We start from the raw sequence: 10,816 nt of genomic DNA, 5'->3' as shown, positions 1-10,816 counted from the left end.
CTGCTGCTGGGTGATGGGCATAGCTAAGAAATGGAATCTCTACAGATAGTAGAAACGGAATAGCTGGATTGTAAATAAATCCATTTTGACACTTAGGCAAAACTGTGATTATTTCTCCAGAAAATGAATTATTATTTCTGGAGCCTGTGAAGTAGGTAATAAAGTGAATCCAAGTCCTAGGTGAGATGACAGCTGGCATCTAGTTACAGGCTACAATGGTTAGCACATCGTTATTATTCCTTTCCCTCTGGGGAGTTCACAATCAAATGCCACTCCTGACCACCCAAAGCCCTGCTGAAATCAGTGCAGTACATTACATTGCCAATAAGAAACGAGTGCACTCCAAAGTCACTACTGGAACTCTTACTGTTCTTTGAGTATTTTATGCACTTGTTTTGATACAATGAATGTTTTCAAAGGAAGTTATGGGAATAGAATATGCTTGTAGAGAAGGATGGGTTGTATATTACCAGAGCTACTTCAAAAATTCATTTTCTAAGTCACTACGTTATACTTCAAGAAACTGGTGTAAGATAGAATCTTTGGATAGAGATGTAGAACTACCAGAGGGGAGACTGAGCTGAGCTCTTAGGCAGAAGCTCTTCCCTGTGAGGGTGCTGAGGCGCTGGCACAGGGTGCCCAGAGAAGCTGTGGCTGCCCCATCCCTGGCAGTGCTCAAGGCCAGGCTGGACACGGGGGCTTGGAGCAAGCTGCTCCAGTGGAAGGGGTCCCTGCCCGTGGCAGGGATTGGAGCTGGATGAGCTTTAGGGTCCTCTCCAACACAAACCATTCTATGATTCTATGTTTCCACGATATACGTGCTTTTCTCTTTTAGGTACAATAGTCTTACTTTGCTCATCTCCAGTAGATCAGTAGGAAACCCTGGTTCTTTGTCTTTATACCGCTTCAGTTATTATTATCCTCTGATTCAGGTCTTACCTATTGACTAGATTCAAATCACAATCAAGTTTCAAAGTGATAGAGATGTGTGGGGTAGTATTTCAAGTTAATCGTGGGGGCTCTTAATAGGAAGAAGTGGATGTTTGGTGTGATTTACTGAATAATAGATGCACATATTAAATGGCCTTGGAGTGAGTGAGAGTCACACCAGCTACCCACTAGAGTAAATCAGCTCAGCTGAATCAGGCAGTGCTCAGTACGTGTAGGAAAAATATGTAGGCAGCAGCTCAGTAAGGACATAAACTGCTTCTGAACACCAGAACATGAGTCTGTATGAAACAGGCATGGGCATATCAGGGCTGCATCGTTACTCCTATGGCAGTATCTCACCTTGCTGATAACTGGATGATAATAAGCACATATCTAGTGACCATAAGCCCGCACTCTTGCCCTTATACTATACTGGCTGTAAAATGTTCTTAAAGCAGTGTAAAAGTTCTCCTTTGGACATCCCAATGTCCCTTCCAACTCAAACCGTTCTGTTATTCAATGATTTTGTGAATATCCTAAAATAAAACTAGTAATTTGTTCCAGAGGAAAAAGAACTCTTGGGTTTTGATCCTATAGTTTACCAGTCCATATAAGTGATTTTATATTCATGCTTCAAGGTATCATCATTCAAGCAAATGCTGAAGCTGTAGTTACAATGGGAACAAAGCTCCACTAGTTTCCTGAGCCTTTATCTGTTTTTTTCTCCCTGCCATTGTTGCTATAATACAGACATTTTAATGCTCTTTAGACACTGATCTTCCTTTTGATTGCCTATTGATCCTGATGTCTAAATCCATACCTGCTTCAGTGAGATATATCTTACAGTATATTGATAAATCTATACCTTTGTGATCTGTTATCCAAAAGAAAACTGTTTAATGTGATGCGTAGTTTTATACTACAGTTTCATTTCTGTATAAATAATAACAGTGGAGCTCAGGACAATCTGCTTAACCTGCCTGCATGCTGTCATTTCACCTTTGTGTTAACACATCATTCTTTGTTTTCATGCTTCATGTGTAATGAAAAATAAGTAGGCCAGATGTAGATCCTTCATAAATATTAAACCACTGGATTTTCATTGCTTTATTTTCTGTTTCCCATTTCAAATGACACTGAGAATATATGGTTGTGGCCATGATGGGCCATGGCACCATGGTGGGGGCAAGAGCAGAACAACCATCCTTAGAGTGGCCCAGGGAAGGATGCTGCCCGATGGGTGTTCTTCCTAACACAGCTATTTTGACATGAGATAAGATTCTGTTTAAGGCTGCTTAACGTATTTCCATGTGTTCTTTCTGTCCTTGGAAGTGTCGTTGTTAAATCTTATTAAACTCAGCTTCAAGAGTATCTTATGGCAAAGAGTCATGAGTACCAGCTATGGGTGAGATGAAGAATTAATTCTATTTTATTCATAATTTCAATGAATTTTCATCAATTAGGACTTTAGGCAAGGCATAAAGGAGACTGGAGAAAAACAGAAGCACACGTAATATGCTGGGGCTGAAATTAGCTCCCAAACCTATTACCTAATTATTTGTCTGAGTTAAAAATATTGGTTTAGAGAATGGAAAGAGAAGGCTGCTCTATTCTGAATTCTGGCAAATGGGTGGGATGGTTTAGTGTGAGGTGTCCCTGCCCATGGCAGGGGGGCTGGAACTGGATGATCTTGAGGTCCTTTCCAACCCGAACTATTCTATGACTCTATGAAATGGGCTAATCTCCCAAAACATGACACTCAAAACATTTCTGCTGGTGCAGCACTGGTTTTACATGTGAACCTATTCATGTGGAGTAAGGTCGCAAAATCATGTCTAAAAATAGTTTGCGACGCAGACCATGTAATTGAGAAAGGCTGCTGAAACAGCTTTACCATTGCCATTACGCAGACCAAAGGTGTTGAGAGGAAGCTCCTTGTCTTCATGGTTGTGACAGCCGGAGCCCTGTGATGATTCACAGCCTCTATGCTCACACCCCTTTACCTACCACATCCCTTCCATGTGCCCCTTTCAGGCATTAAACTCATATGTGAACAGGACGGAAGTGTTTTGTCCAAGTCCAGTTCTCTAATGGGGAAAATCTCTAGACATAGAATCATAGAGTCTCAGACTGGTTTGTGTAGGAAGGGACCTTAAATCTCATCCAGTTCCAACCCCTGCCATGGGCAGGGACCCCTTCCACTGGAGCAGCTTGCTCCAAGCCCCTGTGTCCAGCCTGGCCTTGAACACTGCAGGGATGGAGCAGCCACAACTTCTCTGGACAACAGTATAACTGCCCCGTTTTTCCATCTCTCAGAAGGGGAAATTTTGCTAAGTAATGGACAGAACCCCCCAGGTAGGACAGTTTATTTCCTGTGACTTGCTGCATCTGGATATACTGGCTTCAAAATGCAGTGTGGTGCTTCATGGACATTATAACTCTGAGAGATGCTATTTTAGGGTAAAACTTGGTAAAACAACACAAATTGAAGCCCCGAATCATATATTCTGCATAGGGAAAATAGGTTATGTATCCCAAGGCCAGCACATTCCCTAACTGCGAAAGCCGCATACCAACCAAGTCCCTAGTACTGTCATTACAAGAGCCTGATATGATCTGTATTGATCCTCTGTTCTATGTTCTTCACTAATTCAGTCCTCAGTAACTGCCCATTATTATTGTCTCTAATTTCCTGCTAGGATGGCCCACTACAGCTGCATTTTACGCCTTTTTCTTTCAGTCTATGAATCTGTGCTGCTTTTCATATTGCTTTTTAATCTGATTAATAGCCTTAAGGTCTACGTTTGTATTATCTTGTCTAACACTTGCTTTTGTTGTATCAATCAAGTCACTTAAGGTAGTCTAGCTCCGAGGAGCTTATTCTTTTCAGCTTTATTTACTCAGCATTTTTCATCCTTGCTGCTCTTTACAACTTACTTTGCCCTAAAGGTTACGTGGATAGCCTGCTTGAAGAAGTATTGTTTTAAGAACTACCGAAACATGGGGCCAGCTGTGTAATATTTCATTTAGACTTTAATAACAGCAGCAGAAAGCCAGTTCTCGCTTCCTTGATGCCAAGAACACCCACATGTTAGTTCACTTCTGCTGTAACCCATGTACAAGACCATCGTGTACTCAAACGTGGAGGTAGGGAAGGCAATTTCTATATTGTTAATGGAAAGCAGAAGGGGTTTTTTTGGAAGTACTTGTGTCATCTTTCCCTGGACAGAGAAAAGAATAAGCTCCTGTGATGACAATGACTACAACATACGGTAAACATGGATAATGTGATGATTAGAACATACCGAAATTGGCAAGGAAATGGCACGGAAATGGCAAGATATATATCCTAATGGCCATACATACTAAGATTCCTTCTCTCCTTACCCAGATATGTGACATAAACCTTACAACGTAGTAAAACCATAAATAAAACCAATTCCGAATGTTGGTCCTTCATTCCATTTTTAAGTCACAGTGAAATTGAAGTGAATTTAATCACCCGACCCAGTTTCATAGCAAATAAAGTCATTGTGATTAGTGGTACCACACACAATACCAAATTAATTTTTAACTAAATCTCTCTTGCAGTAAGTCAAGTGTCTACAACCAAAAGACAGCAGCCCTTTCTAAAATGGCTTGTCAACTAAAAGGTCACTGAAATTCCATATACAGGATAAGGTGCAATAGAAGGGGAGGAGGCAGAGGCTGGACAGAAAGCTGGAGCTGTCTCAGGAGGGATACCATTTACAGGCAATGGAAATATTCCAATGGATGTATATGTATATGCTTCAATGAGATGAGATGGATTCAAGTGCTGCATTTCCAATGCAATTATCATCAAAACTGCAGATCTTACTTTACCTCTTCAGCCTCATTTTCCTTTTAGTATTTTCACTGTCGGGTCCATCAGTTTTCTACATTTAATTGCAGGATTACAATGTTAAGAATTGCTCCTTCCTTTTGGGGTGGACTAGGTGAAGGTCTGAGGGTGATGGGGTTTTGTCTTCTCTTGCTTGCTGTAGTGCAGCTCCCTGTGTCAAGTCCTATTCTTAGCAAGAAAGAGTTTGTAAATCTGAAGCTGCCCAGCACTTTTGGTATGTGTGTGCATGTTGTAAAGACACACATACCAGCGACGGTTAAAGCAGTTTATCCTTGTTTATGACAAGGGAACAGGCCGAGGGGAATGGCTTGAACCTGCCCGAGGGGAGACTGAGCTGAGCTCTTAGGCAGAAGCTCTTCCCTGTGAGGGTGCTGAGGCGCTGGCACAGGGTGCCCAGAGAAGCTGTGGCTGCCCCATCCCTGGCAGTGCTCAAGGCCAGGTTGGACACAGGGGCTTGGAGCAAGCTGCTCCAGTGGAAGGGGGCCCTGCCCGTGGCAGGGGCTGGAGCTGGGTGAGCTTTAAGGTCCCTTCTGACCTAAAACAAAAATACAAAGAAAATAAAATACAAATTTGGCACTGATTTTGGTTTGAAATTTCCTTCATTGCTTTCACCATGGGAAGGGCCATGGCCACTTCTGGGATCCAATGAGCACTTGGACGGGACAACTCAGATCATTAAACAAGTTTGTTCTGCGAACAGGCAGCTCAAGCACCTACCTTGCTCCTCCCGCTGCATTTCACTACCCCCCACATCCAAATCTATACCCACTATGAGATAATATTAATTCCGAGCAAACAAAAGCAACTGAGAGCAGCTGTATCTGAATTTCGACAGGCGTTGTTTTCCCAGGGACCAGAAGCAGAACAACATGAACTATGATACCAACCCTGCTTGCTGCGAAGGAACAGTGGTCCTCTGCCATCCCCATCTGCACAACTGGCTCTTTCCCCTGTGACAGAGCTGCCTTTGTTCACCGAGGGAAAACACAGAGTCATTTTACATGCTGGGACTCATAATGTGGCGCAGATTGTTTGAGAAAGAGTGAACTTTTTCAGAGATTCCAAACAGATTCTGTTTCCTCAGAGATTCCAAGTGATTTGCAGAGACTTTCAAGGAAAATACTTGTCGGAGACACAAAAGGAAAGTATTTTTAGGCAAAAACGTTCTACAGAAAAACTCCTCAACATGATAATGATTGCTGCTGAATGCACTTGAAGCTCGATGTGGGAGCAGCGAAAGTGAAGCTCTTCTTAACCGCTTTGTTTTAAAGTGCTTGGTAGCTTTAGTGTTTACGGCTGATCCTCTCCAGAGAATAAAACCTCCACATTTTCTATTCAAAATGCTTAAAGCATTAGAAGTTTTAAAATATTTCTGTCCTTTAAAAGGCAAACACAAGTGGGAAAACACGGAAGCGACTCATTTTATGATAGTCATACACCCTGGAACTGCTCACAATTTATTTATCAGCCAAGAAGCCTTTCCTTCTTTGCTGAGGCATCAGGATTTTAGTCATGAACAGCACTGAACAAGCCAAGGAGGAGTTAGTTCATGCCCTTTCATTGCAATCATCATACAGCTCTTCTTTCTATCTCTCCACATGTTTGGTAACAACAGCACCCACCTCGAGGTGTCGGGAGGTGCCGATTCATGTTATGATTGTTGCAGAGAACAAGAAGCCATTGTGTTCCCAGCAGGTTTGGGGAGGCTTGAAGACACTTTTGGCTGATGCAGCAATTGAATAACTACAGTTGAAGGAGACCTTGGCATCATAAAACGCACTCACTTCTAGTTGCATTTTCTGCCTCAGGGGCTCTCTTTCTGAGAAGGTGACAAACTATATGAAACCACATAGCAGGCTATGCCCATGAAGTACCTGGAAGTAAAAAACTGCTTGTCATCAGCATCTCAAAAGAAACTTAAGTTTTCACTTCACACATTTGGAGTGATCTATTTTCCTGCCCCTTAATGCTGTATTGGAAGCACACAGCCTCCTGCAGATAAGCGCAGAAATGCTGCATAACCTGCAGTGGAGGATCTTTCATAGCAGTGAGAGTTAATCATCTCATTATAAAATAGATTAAGAATCCAGAGGCATAAATATCTGGCATAGAGCACTTGTAGCTGTTTTGCTTTTTCAAAATAATTCATTATTTAAATGCTTAAATGCATCTTAAATATTGCAAGCTCTATTGCATTGCAAGAGAAACATTAACAGAAAAAGACTGGATTAACCCCCAGGCACTGGAGATTACATACATCGATCATACACTGAAGGATAACTGTGTGAATGCGTTCTTCTTTCACAGGGCAAACTAGGGAATGGTTAGGAAGAATACACGTTTCGTTTGATCCCTTGTAGTTATAGGAGGACTAGAATATCAGACATTGCCTCTTGGCCATCGTTGGCCACCCATGCAATGGACACACCACGCGTGACTGAGTGGTATCAGGTTGATCGTGCAGTAAGACCCTACGTTTCCCCAGGGGACAATGCAGAGGAAAAGGTGATGTTGTCCCTCTGTGTACCCTACCCAGACCTTGTTTAACTTGGTGAGAGATACATGATGATTGCTATGAACAAAACTTCCCTTTCCCCTGAAGCTGTCATTGCCCACTCACACAAGGCTGTGCTTTAACAGAGCAATATGTCTCTACATCTAAGAAGCAAAACAAATCATAGGTTTGATGTCTTTTCCCTGCTCTTTGTCCAACGTTAGCACTTGGCAGGTTTCCTCAGACAGTAGGAACATAAGGACATAGCCCGGAAACACCGCCCAAGATCCAGGACATAATTAGAGCAGAACAAAATGCTGCATTTCACAGCTTGTAGAGAAAGCCTTTCCGTCAACAGGGAGGGGAAACTTTCACACATCGTAGCCAGCCCTCATAATTTAGTGTGTAAAAAGCAGGGGGGTAGGACTATGGTCAGCTCTCCAGGGGTAATAAAACTCTTTCCCTTCCCTGGACACCCTTGTGGAATAAATCAGTGCGCCTACCTCAGCGCAAGGGCAGCTCAGGAACAAGTGCGATGCCATTACAGAAATCACATTCATAAATTCAGATTTCTGACAGAAAGCACAGTTTTCCTCAGTTATACAAAAGCTACGTCCCCGAAACCAATTCCACAGCAGATGACTCTTTCCTTTGCTGTACCCTGGTGTCTCTCTCTGTCGCTGTGAGTGGTTCCAGCACAGAAATCCTGGGGTCTTGACGCCATCAACTTAATAATTTTATGGAACAGTATTCCTGTATTTCCCCGTTCATACGACTTGTTGCTGTCAGGTCGTATTTTTCATCTGTTCATTCTTTTTTCCTGGGCCATTTTCAATTTCAGTGTGGAAAATAACCTGAAATAGCCCAACATCTATCTCAAAACAAGACATACACCTGCATCAAAGCTCGCCACTCACTGTGAATATAGCCACAGTGTGCTATGTGTGAGTACACAGGCCTTCTTTTGAATACATTCATTGTGGAAAAACTTGTTCTGCTGCTTCATTGTATTATCACAAACGTTTTCGCTGACTTCAACTCCTCTGGTGACTCACACAGAGGCAATTGGTCACCCAGAATAAAACACTGTTGTAGCAGGGGGGGGGTCACATAAAAGGCAACTTGTTTTAGGGATCCTGCTTCAACAGGATTTTGGTTTTTAATGTACATAATACATCTTCAGCGCAATCTCTCGTGCATTATCTGCAAGCTCTATGTCTGTATATACACCAATGAGCATGGTCTCCCACTGAAGCAGTCTGGAGGAGGAAGCCGCAAACCTTAATAGGCCATCTAAATTTGGATGGGATGTAATTTTATCTCCTGAGACAGGGTTATCTCTATGTGGTTTCTATGATTGCCGGTGAGGGTCATTCTACTCATCATCATGAGGTCTTCTTCCCAGATAAAAGATCAAATTTGTTTGAAAAACGAAGCATTACTGACATATTTATACTGAAGCGTGAACGTATGTGACAGAAGTGGTGGATTGGCATTTTTCAAGCCATGTGACTATATTAGCTGGACACATTTGAACTGTGAGCACATGTGATGAAGAAATGCTACTGGCACCCTAACACCCATGGCTCTCGAAGGAAAACGGTGTAAGACTTGCAACAGGAGAATGAGATGAATGATGTGAAGGAGGTTTCTTTGAAGAAAGCTGGTTGGACCTAATACAGGGAGCAATAGGCAGGTTCCACTAGAGCAGCTTGCTCCAAGCCCTGTCCAACCTGGCCTTGAGCACTGCCAGGGATGGGGCAGCCACAGCTTCTCTGGGTACCCTGTGCCAGCGCCTCAGCACCCTCACAGGGAAGAGCTTCTGCCTAAGTACTAACTTCAATCTCCTCTCTATTAGCTTGAATCCATTGCACTTTTAAGGTGGTTGTTCTGGGTTTCTTTTTTCCCCCAGGTACTTCAAATGTTTTCCCTTGTTTTTATTTCACCTGCTCAAGTGAATCTGCCTGGATTTGGCACAGAATTCATCCTCTCTAGACCCAGCAGCTGCCAGCCTTGGACCATACTCCCTGGAATTCAACCACATTGGCACTTCTGCATAGTGATGGAGAGTTTATGTCCTATAGCAGGCAGCAAAATCCTGGTTTCTCCAAATGAACAAGTTCCACTCACCAACTTCATACCCACACACTACTAACCAAGGTTTCACTTGTGGGTTGTTTTGCTGTGTCCCATCTTTGTCTACACAATTTGTTTGGGCTTATTCCTTTAGACCCCTTGAAACTATAGCTGTTTGCTTTGGTACAACACTGGCAGAAAGACACGGCCTGTTGAAGATGATGAAGTATCAGTGATAATGTGAATTAAGAAAAGAGGTTTTGTTACTGTAAATCAGAATCCTTTGTGAGAAATATCTGCTAATCCAATGAATTGGGAAGAATAAGCTGGTCTGAAAAGCGCACAGCAGTGTACAGGATTCATTACTGCAGCGTTGTTGCACATGGGGCTCTTTTAATAAAGAGTAATTTTACAGAATGTACTCTATGTGGGAAGTTACTTCTCGCTCAAGTGTATATCTTATCTTTTCTAACTGGGAGGATGCTGCATCTATTATATGCACACTCACTTATCAGTCATGTTAAGGAAAAATGTTTTTGCAGAGTCCTGCAGAACTCCAGTGCTCTTTCGGCTCTATAAAAGGCATTTAAGATTTATTAAAACCCAGGGGTTTGAGGTTGAAAAGTACAGCTGCTTGTTTTGCAGTCAGAAACTTCATTTCAGAGTGTCTTACCCAATGTGAGGCAAGGTCGTGCCTTTGACACCATAACAGAGGGAGATACCTGATAACCATGGGACGATGGAGCAGCACCACAAACAATGGGCTTGGTAGGGCAGTGTAATTCTAGGGATGAGGCTTTTCCATGCCAGAATATCTTTCCAGAGCTTTAGATAAAGCCGGCTTGAAACCTTTATCTCACGGTCTGAAAGTAATTGGGCAGGGAGGTTAAATGAGCGAGTTCAACAGCAACTCCAAAAAGCTTTCAGCACCTGAACCGAAAACAAAGAGGGGTCTGTTCCTCCACCGGGCTTCCTGACAGCAACAGGATTCCCTCCAGCATGAAGGGCTCGGGAGCCTGCCACATCTGTCACAAAGAGTCTTCAAGCGATGCTGAGTCTGTGCTTAAGAAACGCCGGTTACGATCCTCTTGTACAGGATCTGAAGAGGGTCACGAGCTGAGAACCAATTTTGTGGGGAGCAAGTGAAAAAGGAAAGCTAACAAAAGAACAAGCTTCGTCTGCACCTGCTAGGCAGTGGAGAACAAAGACGTTAGAGCCAGCAAGTAAAGGTAAAGGTAAACTCGGATTTGTGGGGGGAAATGTCCGTCTGTTGAAATCGGGCATGTTTAGATATCAGGAGAAGCTTTGGATGCTGTAATTGATGCTACAGGAAGGTGAAATCCTGAATCCCAGAAAGTTTAAATTGCATTTTTCCTTCAGATACTACTTCGACAAAGGTGAGGTAGTTTGCCGTAGTAGCTATTTACCACCAC

The sequence above is a fragment of the Lathamus discolor genome, chromosome 3 (assembly GCF_037157495.1).
Source record: "Lathamus discolor isolate bLatDis1 chromosome 3, bLatDis1.hap1, whole genome shotgun sequence".
NCBI classification, from domain to species: Eukaryota; Metazoa; Chordata; class Aves; order Psittaciformes; family Psittacidae; genus Lathamus; species Lathamus discolor.
This window is presented reverse-complemented; position numbering follows the sequence as displayed.